The following is a 14,660-nucleotide window of genomic DNA, read 5'->3' on the forward strand; positions in this document are numbered from 1 at the left end:
ATAGAAAAATGATTCCCAAAATACATCTTGTATTTTTGGGGGCTCGATATGGATGATTACACCTACGATTGATGAACTTCACTTCTTAGTATAATTAAGGTATTGTGACCCATAATCCTTTTAGCAAAGCTCTAGACTTCTTCAATTAACGAAGAACAATAAGGGTGTGCAATTAGTGGGGTAGGTATCTAGTGATCAAGAGTAGGGGTTGATAATACTAGAAGGAAGAGTAGGATAATACTACAAGGAGAGCCTTTGTAACACAAGAATGCAACAACAATGACACATAATTACGACAAGTGGATCAACGCACCTAATTTCAAGGCTAAAGACAAATGCAAACCAAAGTGATTGAGAGGATTAAGTAAGATTACAATCGATGCTTTAAAACGTTTCAAAATAGCCCAACCAGTGAGAGTGTGCCAATGTAATAAATGTGAATGTGCTTTACTCCAAACTAGTTGTGACTGTGCGCCCATGTAATATGTGTGAATGGGCTTCACTCCAAACAAGCTAAAAATATACAAATATTCAAAGGCGTGTGATACTTTGAACTAGAAATGTTTTGCAAACTTGAAATGCAAACCATAGAATGTCAATGTTCACTTATACAAGAAATAATGAAACCCAATGTATTATGAATATCCTATAAATGATAGCATACCCTCAAGCATGATCTTTTAAGTTAATAAATGAAGCTCTTGCAATTCATGTAAAGCAATCAAATGAATAGAATGCACAACCATACCTACACCAAATTGTGGCTTATGCTTTTGGTCATTTTCATTTGTTCCTTAATAAGAGAAAAGTAGGAATGATGTTAAACTACTTGATATTTTTTGTAATCTCTAATCGTCCTATTGTTTAGCCTAATTGTATGTATATTCTAGATCAGTTATAGTTTCTCAAAGGGAGAGCAATGAATCACTTTATCCTCTTCAAGCAATCAAGGCCTCCTATTCCTACACAACAACGAGAGTACAAGCAACTCAAGAGAGCAAAAGCCTTCTATCTCAAAAATGCAACCAAAATGTTTGGCCTCATGGGAGTTGAACACAAAGGTGAGATTAGATAGAATTCATGTTCTTTCAGGAGTCCCCACTCTCTTTAGCTCAGGCTACTTCTCTCATAATCAACTTGTACTCGAGTTGCAAATCCACTCAAGCTACAAACCATCTACAACCTCTCCACTCTATCCCAAGAATGCCAATAAATAAATAAAAATCTCAAAGCTAGGTGTAATGGACTCATCAAACCTTACCTCTTTTCATTGTAGCTCAATCTCTATTCCAAGGATCTCCAATTGTCTCATGATTCAATTGTAGAGCTCTCTTATATTTATCATAGAATTTTGTACTTCAATCCATTTAGCACCACCACTCACAAGCAAAGAGGAGAAGAACAAATGGAAGAAGAGGAGAATAGACACTTCTTCCAAGTTCAAAAACACACTCACTTGCTCACACACACACACACACACACACACACTCTCTCTCTCTCTCTCTCTCTCTCTCTCTCTCTCTCTCTCTCTCTCTCTCTCTCTCTCTCTCTCTCTCTCTCTCTCTCTCTCTCTCTCTCTCTCTCTCTCTCTCTCTCTCTCTCTCTCTCTCTCTCTCTCTCTCTCTCTCTCTCTCTCTCTCTCTCTCTCTCTCTCCACAAAACAAATGCAATCAATCCCCACACCAAATGAAGATAGGCCAACATGCTTCATAGTCTGATAATGTCCTTGTAATAGATGACCAAGTCATTGGTGTAGTGACATGCAATTAGGTTGAAGTTGGTTAGTTGCATATTAACTATTTTTCACAAGGTCTACTAAAAGAGAAAAAAGCATGAAGTGATGGGTGATGGGTGATGGGCCAATTTATTTTTATCAGGAGTGTTCAAAAACACTAGTATCTAAGCTTAGTGAAGTGCTTGTGTTGGAGTCCACTGGTTGGATGTTAGCTTGAGAGTTACCACTGGGGCAAGAAGCTCTAAGTTTTAAGCTTCTAGGTTTGCAACGAACTTCAAGATTTTTGGCTATGGCTACCAACAAGCTATACAATTAGGGTTTTACTCTATATGAGAAGCAAAGAAGGAATTTTAGGAAACTCTTTTAGGGTCGAGTAGCCCACTTGGGGGGCAAACAAAACCCTATGGTGGATGCCATGATCATGTCATCTACAGGTTGCACCATCACTTCAACCTCTATGCTTTCCAGAACTGCACTAATTTGGAAAAACATGTAATTCTGCCTTCCTCGTCGCCCAATGTTGGGGTTTGATGTGATGTGCTGAAGCACCTTGAGGTGGATATGGCAGCCAACTATGGAGATGAAGAGATGTGATGAGAAAATGACATGCTTATGTGCACTTAGTGGGAGATGAAGTTGAAATAAGCTTTTTAGATCGGATATGGCTTTAATACCATGTTGAAATATCAAAATGACAAGATGAGAAGGCGTGCATAAGAGAGAGACAGAGAGAGCTCAAGTACAAGAAGAAGATCTTGCTTAATGAATTGTTCACAAGTTCAATTGGTATACTCTCTCTACATTTGAGAGTGATCTCTAGGCTGTTTATATAGCCTCATTGTGAACTAGGGTTAGGTTTTCCCTTGCCCTACAGCTCATTCACACCACCTTACCTTCTCTCATGCACCCTTTCTGCTTACTGAGGGTTCCTATGCTACACTTCTAACATGGGGAGGGTGGTGAGTTTTCCATAGTGATTGTTATTTTCTCAATGTTGTAAGGGCTCTAGGTGAGGTCTACTGTGGGGGAAGGCTACAACACATGCCCATTTCCTTATTTGACAAGATAGTCTTATGATACCAAGGTGTCTAGAACATATACCAAGCTAGCCTCATGGTCATTATTGCAATGGATTGGCATGTGTTGTATTCGATCATTTGCATGGGTGATAGCAATAACATGGTAGCCATTGCCATTGCAAATGTCTTCCTTCTCCAACATCAAGAACCAACTACTTATGTAGTCCCCATAATAGGTTTGGCAGAGAGGGAGGATGTGTGTGTGTGTGTGTGTGTGTGTGTGTGTGTGTGTGTGTGTGTGTGTGTGTGTGTGTGTAGACCTCTGTATTTGGTGTAGCACTTGATGATGGATCCATTTCCAAAGCTATCTACATATGTATAGATACACATATTAGACATGGGTGACGATGAAAGATTGTGTGTGTGTGTGTGTGTGTGTGTGTGTGTGTGTGTGTGTGTGTGTGTGTGTGTGTGTGTGTGTGTGTGTGGAGAGAGGGAGAGGGCAAGGGAGAGAGGTGTATGTAGCTGTGGGATTAAGTAAATATTCCATAACCAGGGGGAGAGAGGCACTGTGTCATAAGGAGTGTGTGGATATATATATATATATATATAGAGAGAGAGAGAGAGAGAGAGAGAGAGAGAGAGAAAGGGAGACTGACAGACATGTGATATATCGAGAGAAAGCACGAAAGGGGGGGGGGGGGGGAGAGAGAGAGGTATTTGACTTCTTTATCTTCACCAAATATGGGGCACCGATGGCCCCTTCTTCAACAACAAAATGATCCCATCCCACATGTACTCTCTCTCCAATGATCCTAACCCACATGCACTCTCTCGCATCCCCACTATAAAAAACCTAAATAACTAACATATATGCAGTTATATCGATGTCCCCTTTCTCGATAACTAAACGATCCTAACCCACATGTACTCGCACTCTCTTCATCCCCTCCAAAAAAACCCCATAAAACTAACATATTAATATGCTATCATGTCAATTATTTTACGTAGTGATTAATATTACTATACTAACATACTGATTTATATAAATTGATTAATACTAACATATTAACTTATATATAAATTAATTAATATTAATATACTAAGATATCACTTTATATTAATTGATTACTATACTAACATGTTAATTAATATTAATTATTATTAATATACTTGTTAATTAATACTAATTAATATAAAGTAAGTGATATTAAGAGACCAATTAAAGCTAATAAACTAATTGATATGTATTACCTAATTGGAAAACAAATGAATACCAATTAACTAATTTATTAATAATCTAATTGATATTATTTAATCCATACTTTAATTAACTAATTAATACACTAACTAGTATTGATTAGCTCAATATTAATTGATTTATACCTCAATTAATTAAATTTTTTATTGGTTAATAAGTTAATATTAATAAATAAACTAATTGATATTAATTAACTAAATATTAATTAATTTTTACTAGTTATTATTAATTATAACTAGTTAGCTCACGGGTGGATAGAGCCATCTTTCTATCAGCTCATTTGAAATTAAAGTTGTTTCTATCCTACTCATATTTGTTGTGTGTTCTCTTGTCCTTGCTCAGATTTTGTCCGTTGTGGTGTGTGATTTCTACAATTTGTAGCATATGCTACGAGCTCCCTGATTAGGAGACCACTTCAGTGGAAAGAGGAAAAAGTGCAATTCAAAGTTACTTTTTCCTTTGTTTCTTTTGATAAGTACATATATTGAGAGACAATTGATGTAATGTATTCAAGTCCTATAATGTTAGTTATGAGAACACCTTAAGGAAGACATAATAAAGTTTCTTCATGGAGAATTCCCCAACCCCCCTTGATAAGTGCTTCACTGAGTCATGGATGAGGACATGCATAGGGGGCACATTGAATTCATGGCACAAATAGATTCCTAATTGAGTGACAAATAAGCTTGGACTACCTAGCTAGTGCTCTAGATCATATATAGAATAAAGTGGGACGAGTGTCAATCTATGTTAAACTACTAGTATAGCAATGAGAGACCAATTGTATCCACAGTGAGAGTATGGATGCCTCTCAATTTGAAAATGAAGGGGTAATTGATTCCTACTTGTATCCCCATATCCAAATCTCAATCTCCCTTGGATTTCTTTAGACTATCTGGTTCAACTGCTTTTGTGCTATTTAAAAAAGGCATGAAGATTTGGTAAGATATATGAGACCTTAATACAAAGACCTGGCTAACTATTGTGAAAGGTGGAGTAGGAGGGGAAGCACAAGCAGAAGCAAGAGCAATGGAGGCTTAAGTAAGAGAGAGCATGACAATATGTGGAAAGCAAGGGTTATGGAGCTTTAAACAAGAGAGAGCAAGACAATATGAGGAAACTCCAGCAATCACAATGTGTAACGTGCCTTTCCTTATTCTATTGTCATAGAAAGAATAAACAATAAAGTAAAAATAATGAGCGACTACCACCTACAGCGTACAGGTGGGTAGGCAATAAGTACAAGGAAATGTAGGTAATTAGGCACAAGTAGCCTTTAATCGCCAAACAACCTCCCACTTAAAGAGGAATGGTCCTGATTGTAGAGAAAACAAGAAAAAAGTGGCAAACTACAATGTGTACATTTACAGGATGAGAAATTTACACTTTCTCATCCTACATCCATTGTCTTTCCAAGGAAGACATAATGTTCCACTAGGAGACTTTTAGTGAGAAAATCTGCAAGATTCTCATCAATCGAGATCCTGACAAACTTTATCTACTAGTCCTCAATCACCTCTTTGATGAAGTGATACTGGACCTCAATGTGCTTGGTCTTTGCATGAAAGTTTGGATTACATGCCAATTGAATGGCACTCATAGAGTTCGAAAGTAGTGTAGGAGTCATAGTTAACTAAGGTCTGCAAACCAAAAGACCTAGCCATAGGACCTCCTTGCTAGCCTTAGTGGTGGCTGGCTGCCATGTACTCAACCTCGATAGTAGAACAAAGCTGTGCATGAGATATTCTCATATGTGGTTAAGATGATTATCTTATGCTTGGTATTGGAATTGGTTGTGCTGATGGATGTGGATGTATCAGACTAATATGAAAAAAACTTTCCTTCATGGGGACTTGCATAAGGACATTTATATGTAGGAGCCATCTTTAAGAAAAAGGATAGGGAACACCTAGTGTGCAAGTTGAGGAAGAGTCTTTATGGACTTAAAGTAGGCACCTAGGGAATGGTATCATAATTTTGATGCCTTTATGCATTCATAGGGTTATTCCCATAGTGATATGGATTCATGTCATTACAGAAGAACACTCGCGATGATAGCTTTATCATTATGGTGCCATATGTTGATGATACATTCATTGTTGGGAGTGCTCATGATGAGCTAGATGCTTTGAAAACTCAACTCAAGAAGAGATTTGAGATAAAGAACATAGGGTGTGCCTCTCACATACTTGGTATGCACATTATATGCAATCACTCTAAGGGACTCCTCTACTTGTTATAGAAGCAGTACATTCATACACTCCTTGAGTGACTCCACTGCTGCAGGGTGATAAGCCACCCATTCCTTCTCATGTGAAGGTCAATTAGGTCAATTGTCCCTAGTCTGATGATGAGAAGGATGAGATGGCCAAGATCTCATATGTATACATGATAGGAAGTTTTATGTATGCTATGATAGCCACTAGACCTAACATAGCATTTGTAGTGGAAGTTCTGGCTCGTTATATGGTGACACTTGTTAGGTGACCTTCAGACCCCATGAAGGGTGTCATGAGATACCTTAATAGCACTATTGATATGTGCATTTGTTATGGCATCTAGGATACTAGAGCTATGGACTACACAAACTTTGATTATGTAGGAAAAGTAGATAGTAAGAAGTTCACCTCTGGCTATGTCTTCACTTTTGCGAGGTGTCATTTCTTAGATGTCTAGGGAATCTACTAATAAGATGAAATATAGTAGGAACTACCTCAGTTTAAAATTTTTGTGCTAAGCTTGCCTGACTAAGCATACTGTGGACTCTTTCCTTAATAGTTCTATTCATGTACTTTGCAACACCATTTTGGAGTGGGGTGTAAAGGGCGATCAACTAACACTTAATATCCCTCTCATTAAAAAACTACTCAAAAGCCTTAGAGACATATTCACCCTCATTTTTAGACCTCAGTAAAATTTCCCTGTACCTAGATGACAAGTTCTCAACCATATCAATGAAGCAATGAAATGTAACTAACACTGCTAACTTTTGTCTAATAGGATAGGCCTAAAGTTTATGTAAATAATCAATCAACAAATGTGACAAAATAATTAGCACCACCTCTATTGACTAGAAAAGGCATGGGACCACAAATATTAGAGTGCACAAAAGTCAACAGCTCATCCACATACATAGAACCAAACTTTTTATGAGAGTTATGAGTCTTTTTGCCATATAAACAATGAGCACAAGAGTCAAAACATGAGTAGTCAAGAGGAGATAGAAAATACTACAGATGAATGAGTACTTTCATTTCTTTAAGAAACATATGCCCAATATGGTGATGCCAAAGAGATACATGTGGAAGATTAGTCATGACCAAAACATGATTAACAAATCCAAATACAAGCAAGGGGTGCAAGCTGCCAACCTTGGCACCTCTAGCAAAAATGTTGCCACATGTAATCTTCCATATAGAATCACTAAAAGAGACATGGTACCTATCATCATCCAATCATCCAATGTAGATAAGGCTTTCAGTCGAAGGCTGAGATATGATGTACATCATGAAGCAAAAATGGAGCACTAGTACCAAACTACACTCTTACATCACCTATGCCAACAATGTTGCATATATGCTCATCACCCAATTTGACTAAACCCATAACACTGTAGTAGGTATAAACCAATGACCATGTGGGGTAGCATGGAAAAAACCCCTCAAATCAAGAAGCCAAGATTGAGAATAAGTAGATTGAACATCAAGTCATTGAGTAGCATAAAGTGATTAAGTAGGAAATATGTAATCATTGGAGTTTTAATCCAAGGCATTTATCTCGTCTATCTTAACACTGGACTTAGGAACAATGTTGTGATCATCAAAAGATTTGGCATTATCCTACACTTTCTCTTTGCTTTTTTCACACCTATCATTGTACATCTTATGGCATCACATTCTTATGTGACTTCCATCCCCAATAATGACAAGTAAAAGAGGACTTAGGACCACATGACTTATTGTGTGATTGCCCACAAGACTTAGACTTGCCCCTATTGGGCTATGATTTGTTGGGGGTAAAGGCACCTCCACCTAGCCGCCCATGTATTACTACACTGACAGTACCCGTGCATGCACACTACAGGTAGTGGCCGCCCATCACTGTCACTTCATTCTTTATTCTTTCAATGACATTTGAATAAAGGGAAGGCCAGTCACACATTGTGACTCTTGGAGTTTCCACATTGTGTGTGTGTCTCCTCTCTCTCTCTTGCTCTTGCTCCTTTCACCATAGCTCTTTCTCCCGCTCATGCTTCCACTTCAGGGCTAACCTCCCTTCAACTGGTATCAAAGCCTTCTTCTTCGTGAGCTCAACACATTTATCATTCATTTGAATACCTACATCTTGGTCTTCACTCTTGGCAGCCATAGCCACACCTTCGAGCTTTCGACCAGTCTTATCCTTCTCAAGCTCACATTAAGGCTCCTTGGGCACCCTTAGGGCATTCATTTGAAGGTACTAGAGCTCTCTTTGTTGCTTTACTTCAATTCATAGGGTATGAACAATAGGGTAGCCGTGCCTCTACTTCTTGTGAAGCATACACCTTCCTGTTGCATTTACCCTTCAAGAGGGAGCTTCCCTAGGTCCTTGGGGACCCCCCACACCTAGCCAGAGCCTTGTTGTAGCTCCCCAGCCCCTCTAGGAATGAAGGCGCCATTAGTGTGGCTAGTCCCATGCCACGTTTCAGCTCCCATCTAGTCCATAACAACTCTCCCAAGCCTTGGGGCACTTGAAACACGTTCATTTAATGCATACACACGTGCCTCTAGAGCTTGGCATTGAAGGCTTTGATCATTGGCATTGGGTTTGGACTAATATGCATCAATTTCAATATTCATATAACAATCCATAGGTAGTTCACATTTGATGTTTATGCTTGGTTGGCACTAGTTGTTGATGCCATCTGGTACCCGATTCATGCCCAAAATGTCAAGGAATGTTATGCATGCATTATGGGAATGATTTGGAGCTGATTTTGGCCCTATTTTATCTCAATTTGGTCACTTTACACTTTGCCTATTTGGTCACGGTTTTTTCCAGGTGACTCAGATAACTACACGAATGTATATGAAGGTTGGCACATGTCTCATATTTCTCTGGAATGCCTTTTGAGCTTCAATCAAGCTCCGTCTTGGTTGGCATTTGACCCTTCGATACATGCTTTGAGAAGCATATGTCAGAAATGCATGCTCCTTACATTGTTTGTGTTTGATTGCCACTTGGAGCTTCAGTTGGGCTTTCATTTGCATACTTTGGATCTCTTGGATGCTTATTTGGGTTGTCAAAGATTTGACATTGACTGTTACATTATATATTGGATGCTGTAAGTGATGCTTAACTGATATGTTGCTCTGGATGCTCCATTGATATACGGTTTTGGCTACATGATGTCTTACGTATTCACATACTATCTTTGAGCTTGGTTTCTCGATTGACATCGATCTTTCTGCCAATGGGAGCTTCATGCTATCTTTGGATATTGTAGAGAGCTTGTGGGTTATGTAGTTGAGCTTCTTGAGTATATGAGAATGGGATCTCTTACATGTCTATGCTTTTGATAGATACTTATGTGCATTGGATGCTTTTGGGCTGATTTGATGCATCTTCTCTTTGACCATACACCAACCTTTGTCAGGTCTTGTCAGTTCATCAACATACACCTAGCTTGGCTTACTCTATGAGTTCTTTATGCCAGGGGTTGTATCGTCCTACTGACATCGATTGCTCAAACATTTGGGTTTTTGGCTCATGGTTTTTGGATGCTACAGTGTTTGTTACATGCTTGCTTGATGCAGGATCTGACCTCGTAGTCATACTTGACTTTAGATCATTGTTAACTCATTGTTTGTTCTCTTCTTCTCACTGTTGTGATTTATTAGAGAAAATTGTTTTATATGCGGACTATGATGTATTTACTGAGCTTAACATGTCATTTTGATATACTTTTGGTACTATTTGGTGGAAAATTGGTCATTTTAGCAATTTCTCTTATTTTCAGCTTGTTTTGGTAGTGGTTTTAGCCTATTTACTACTAGTTACAACAAGTAGTTTTATGCATAGTCTGCCTCTATTTGACTCATTATGGCTGGTCATCTCAAAGATATGGCTTTGTTTAACATTTCCAAGTTGGATGGCGCCAACTATGGCTACTGAAGTCTCAAATATGGCAAGCTTTGGTGCAGAAATTGTAGATTAAGCCACTAAGAAACAAGGGTATTAAACACAAGAACATGGATGATGATGATTGGGATGATTTAGATGCACTATGCAAGTCCATTATCATATTATCACTCTCTGAAGAGGTCCAAAATAATGTTGTTGAAGATGAAGATCAGAGTGCATGGAATTTATGGGAAAAGATTCAAGAACTTTATGCAAAGTAGATCCTTACTTCGCATATGTATTGGCTTAAATAGTTGATGGATATCCACATATTGTCTGCTCACTTTAGCCAGTTTCATTCTATCATGAAGAATTTGCTTCAATAGGGTATTGAGTTTCAAGATAATTTGCACCCTTTGTTTCTACTTGGCACTTTACCTGAGTCTTGGGATGTATTTCGCACTGCAATCTGTACTAACAAACTTGATGGGTTGAAATTGAAAAGTATAGAGAGTGCTCTCTTGGCTAAGGAAATTAACAGGAAAAACAATGATGCTTCCCACAGTTCACATGCTTTATCTGTTAGAGGTGGCAGAAGTAGCAAGAAAGATAATGATCGTCCTAGAAATCTCAGAAGTCCCGATCTAAGTCACATGGATGCAACAAGTCCTGTGGACATCGTCTAATCTTACATGCCATTATTGTGGGAAAGCACGACACATACGGCTGCAGTGCCATAAGATACGCAATGACAAGCACAAAGAAAAGGGGAAAGAGAAAGTGCAAGAGAAATCCAATGATCGCAATATTATACCTGCAAAGTTCAGCGCAAAGATTGAGGAGATAAATGTCATGTAGCCTGAGGAGTCCGATGGTAACTACATTTTAATAGCCTCTTCATGTGATGCCTCTCAGCTAACTAAGGCTCAATCTATGCATGCACAATGTTGGCCCTTGGATTCGGATGCATCATTTCATGTGACCCTCTACCGTGAGTGGTTTCATACATATCACAGTGTATTTGGTTTTGTGCGCTTAGGTGATGATTGGTCTTGTGCTATTGTTGGCCTTGGTGATGTCACTATATTTTCCCTCTAGTAGCACTTTTGTTATGCATAATGTATGTCATGTACGCGCACTGACTAAAAGTCTTATGTCTACTAGGTAGCTTGATGATGCAGGTTATCATGTATGCTTTGGTGTTTATGCATGGAAGATAACTCGTGGCAAGCTTGTTTTTGCAAGAGGTGCCAAGTTTGGCACCCTCTACCCCTTGGTTGCATTTGGTACTATTGACCATGTTTTGTTAGTGGGTTCTATCCCACATGTATCTCTCTAGCATACTCGTCTTGGGCATATGTCGTTTAAGGGAATGAAAATGCTTAGTACTTTTTGTAGTATCTTTCGCCTTTTGACTACTCGCATTTTGAGTTGTATGATCATTGTTTATATGGTAGGCAAAACTAGGAATTCGCATAAAAAGTCTGGTATTCCACGCATGGGTGAGCCTTTGGCTCTTGTGCATTCAGATGTATGTGGACCCATGCCTTGTTATCAGTCCTTAGGGGGTGCGAATTACTTTGTTATATTTATTGATGATTATAAGATTTGGGCTTATCCCATAAAGCATAAATCTGATGTCTTGGCAGTCTTTCAGTATTGGCTTGCTTTAGTAGAGAACTAGTTTGGGCATAGGTTGGAATACCTATGGACAGATAATGGGGGTGAGTATGTCTCATGTGCTTTTGAGCAATTTTGTGATGAGCGGGGTATTAAGCATCAATTGATTGCGCCTTACACCCCTCTCCAAAACGGTATGGTTGAGCGCATGAATAGGACTATCCAAGAGAGGTTCAGTAGCATGCTTAGCCAGGCTAGCTTACCGTGGCATTTTTGGGCTAAGGCAGTTCCTATTGCAGTACATATCATTAATAGGTCGCCTTGCAGTGGCATTGAATTTCAGGTTGCAAAGGAGATATGGACAGGAAAGCCTCCCTCATATGCTCATTTGTGTATTTTTGGATGTGAGGCCTTCTTCCATGTGCCCAAAGACAAATGAAATAAGCTGAATCCTAAAAGTGTGAAATGCATTTTCCATGAGATGGGATATCGTCTTTGGGATGATCTGCATGCACAGAAAGTGATATGCAGCCATGATGTTGTGCTCCATGAGGACAAAATGCATATGCAGCCTGAGAAAGTTGTTGAGATACGTAGGGTTATCTTTCTTTAGGAGGAGTCCCCTGCTCCCCCCACAACCAGCTAAATAGCCTACACCAACAACCCAATGCTCATGGCTAGGATGTTAGACAGGATGTCAAACAAGATATTGGACAGGCAACATAGCCTACATTGAGGCGTTCTACTAGAGATAGACAACCTCCTGATCATTATGAACCCTCCATAAATTTCAAAGAGAACAAAGACCAAAATAATATAATCAAGACCAAAGATAACAAAGATTGAACAATAATAAAGAAAAATAGATTGAAGTGGCTACAATCCTTCTTGATATCAAGAGCAAAACAAGCTAGAAGTATGGAAAAATCCTTTTTCACAACTTTGTATGTGCTTTGAGCTAATGTCATGATGTATCTACTACATGGAGCTACCCTAAACTAAAAGCACTAAAACTCTCAATGATGAATATTTAAAGCATACAAAATTATCACTTCCTAGAAAAAAGATGGTGTAAGACTAGCAAGGACAGTAGTGTAGGACCGGTCAAGGAGGATGATGATGATAAAGAGCATGAGAAGTACTAGCCAAGTAATGAAGCTAGTGTAGGTGAAGATAAAGGTGGGGAGATGATGACATGATTAGGTCATCGTAGTTTATTTTGAAGTCTCTTATCGTAGTTTGACTTTGAACTCATATCCATTTTACAAACCTACCTTTATTTTTTAAATACTTTCCCAACAAGGTCTACTATTTGAAAGTGTGCTAATATTGGCACTTTCTTTGTGTTTCTATCTTCAAAACAAAAAAATATTGCAAATAATGGGCAATAAATAGCCACAAGTAATGATAAAGCAATTGAAATTCAATCATGCAGCCATTAGAATTTTTTATGTTCTTTTCCAAAGTCTTGAGCATCCAAAATTCCTACATCAAGCACTTAAATATGTATCATCTATAGCATTGCAATTTCAAAAATTCCTATATGATTTGGAAGACCTTCTAAGATAGGTATTAGGAAACTCAAAAGCATGGCTAGGAACTTCTCATGGAGTGCTGATGGGGACGGATTAAAGGTTTCCAAGGTCTCATAGGAAAACCTCCCTCTTATGCGCATCTCCGTGTCTTTGGATGTGAGGCATTTTGCCATGTGCCCAGGGATAAGAGAAGTAAGCTGGATCCTAAGAGTGTCAAATGCATTTTCCTTGGTTATGGGGATGCAGGCAAGATGGGTTACCGTCTCTAGGATCCGCAAGCGTGGAAAGTCATCCATAGTCATGATGTAGTCTTCCATGAAGACAAGATGCATCGGTAGCCTGAGAGAGTTGTTGAGATCCACACGGTCATATTTCAGGAGGAGCCGAGAGCTCCCGCACAGCCAGTTGGATAGCCTACAGCTACAGCAGATGCTCAGGATCAGGGTGTTGGACAAGTAGGCAGTAGAGCCTGCCGTGAGACGGTCTACTAGAGACACACATCCACCTGATAGATTTCAGCCCTCGATGCATTATATCTTGGTTACAGATATAGGAGATCCTTTCACTTATGATGAGGCTATGCGCAGGGGTGACAGTCACTCCTGGGAGAGGGCTATGTAGTCTGAGATAGACTCCTTGCACAAGAATGACACTTGGGATTTGGTTTCCTTGCCTACGGGCAAGAAGGCTTTGCCATGCAAGTGGGTGTACAAGCTGAAAAGTACCCTTGGATACCCCAAGCTGGCATACAATGCTAGACTGGTAGCAAAGGGTTTTAAGCAGGAGCATGGTGTGACTTTGATGAGGTCTTTTCTCCTGTGGTTAAGATGACCACCCTGCGCTTAGTCTTGGATTTGGTTGCTCAGCTTGACTTAGATTTATGCCAAATGGATGTCAAGACGGCTTTCTTACATGGAGACTTGTATGATGAGATTTATATGGAGCAGTCTAAGGACTTTGCAGAACCTAGCATAGAGCACCTAGTGTGCAAATTGAAGAAAAGTCTTTATGGCTTGAAGAAGGCATCTAGGGAGTGGTTTCATAAGTTTGATGCCTTTATGTAGTCACAGAGCTACAGCAAGAGTGCTATGGATCCGTGTCTTTACATGAAGAAAGCCCGTGATGGTTCTTTATTGATTTTGGTACTCTATGTGGATGATATGCTGATAGCAGGGAAAGCTCATGATGAGCTAGATGCTCTTAAGGCTCAGCTCAAGAAGAGCTTTGAGATGAAAGATCTGGGACAGGCCACTCACATACTTGGTATGCGCATTAGGCGCGACATGCATCAAGGACTTCTCTACTTGTCACAGAGGGAGCATTCATAAAGTCCTTGAGCGCCTCCGCATATGCAGGACGTAAAGCCTATTGGTTGTCCATTGCCTTCT

Source organism: Lygodium microphyllum, chromosome 13 (assembly GCF_053477565.2).
Source record: "Lygodium microphyllum isolate KBCC chromosome 13, Lygodium_microphyllum_v1.1.10, whole genome shotgun sequence".
Lineage (NCBI taxonomy): Eukaryota > Viridiplantae > Streptophyta > Polypodiopsida > Schizaeales > Lygodiaceae > Lygodium > Lygodium microphyllum.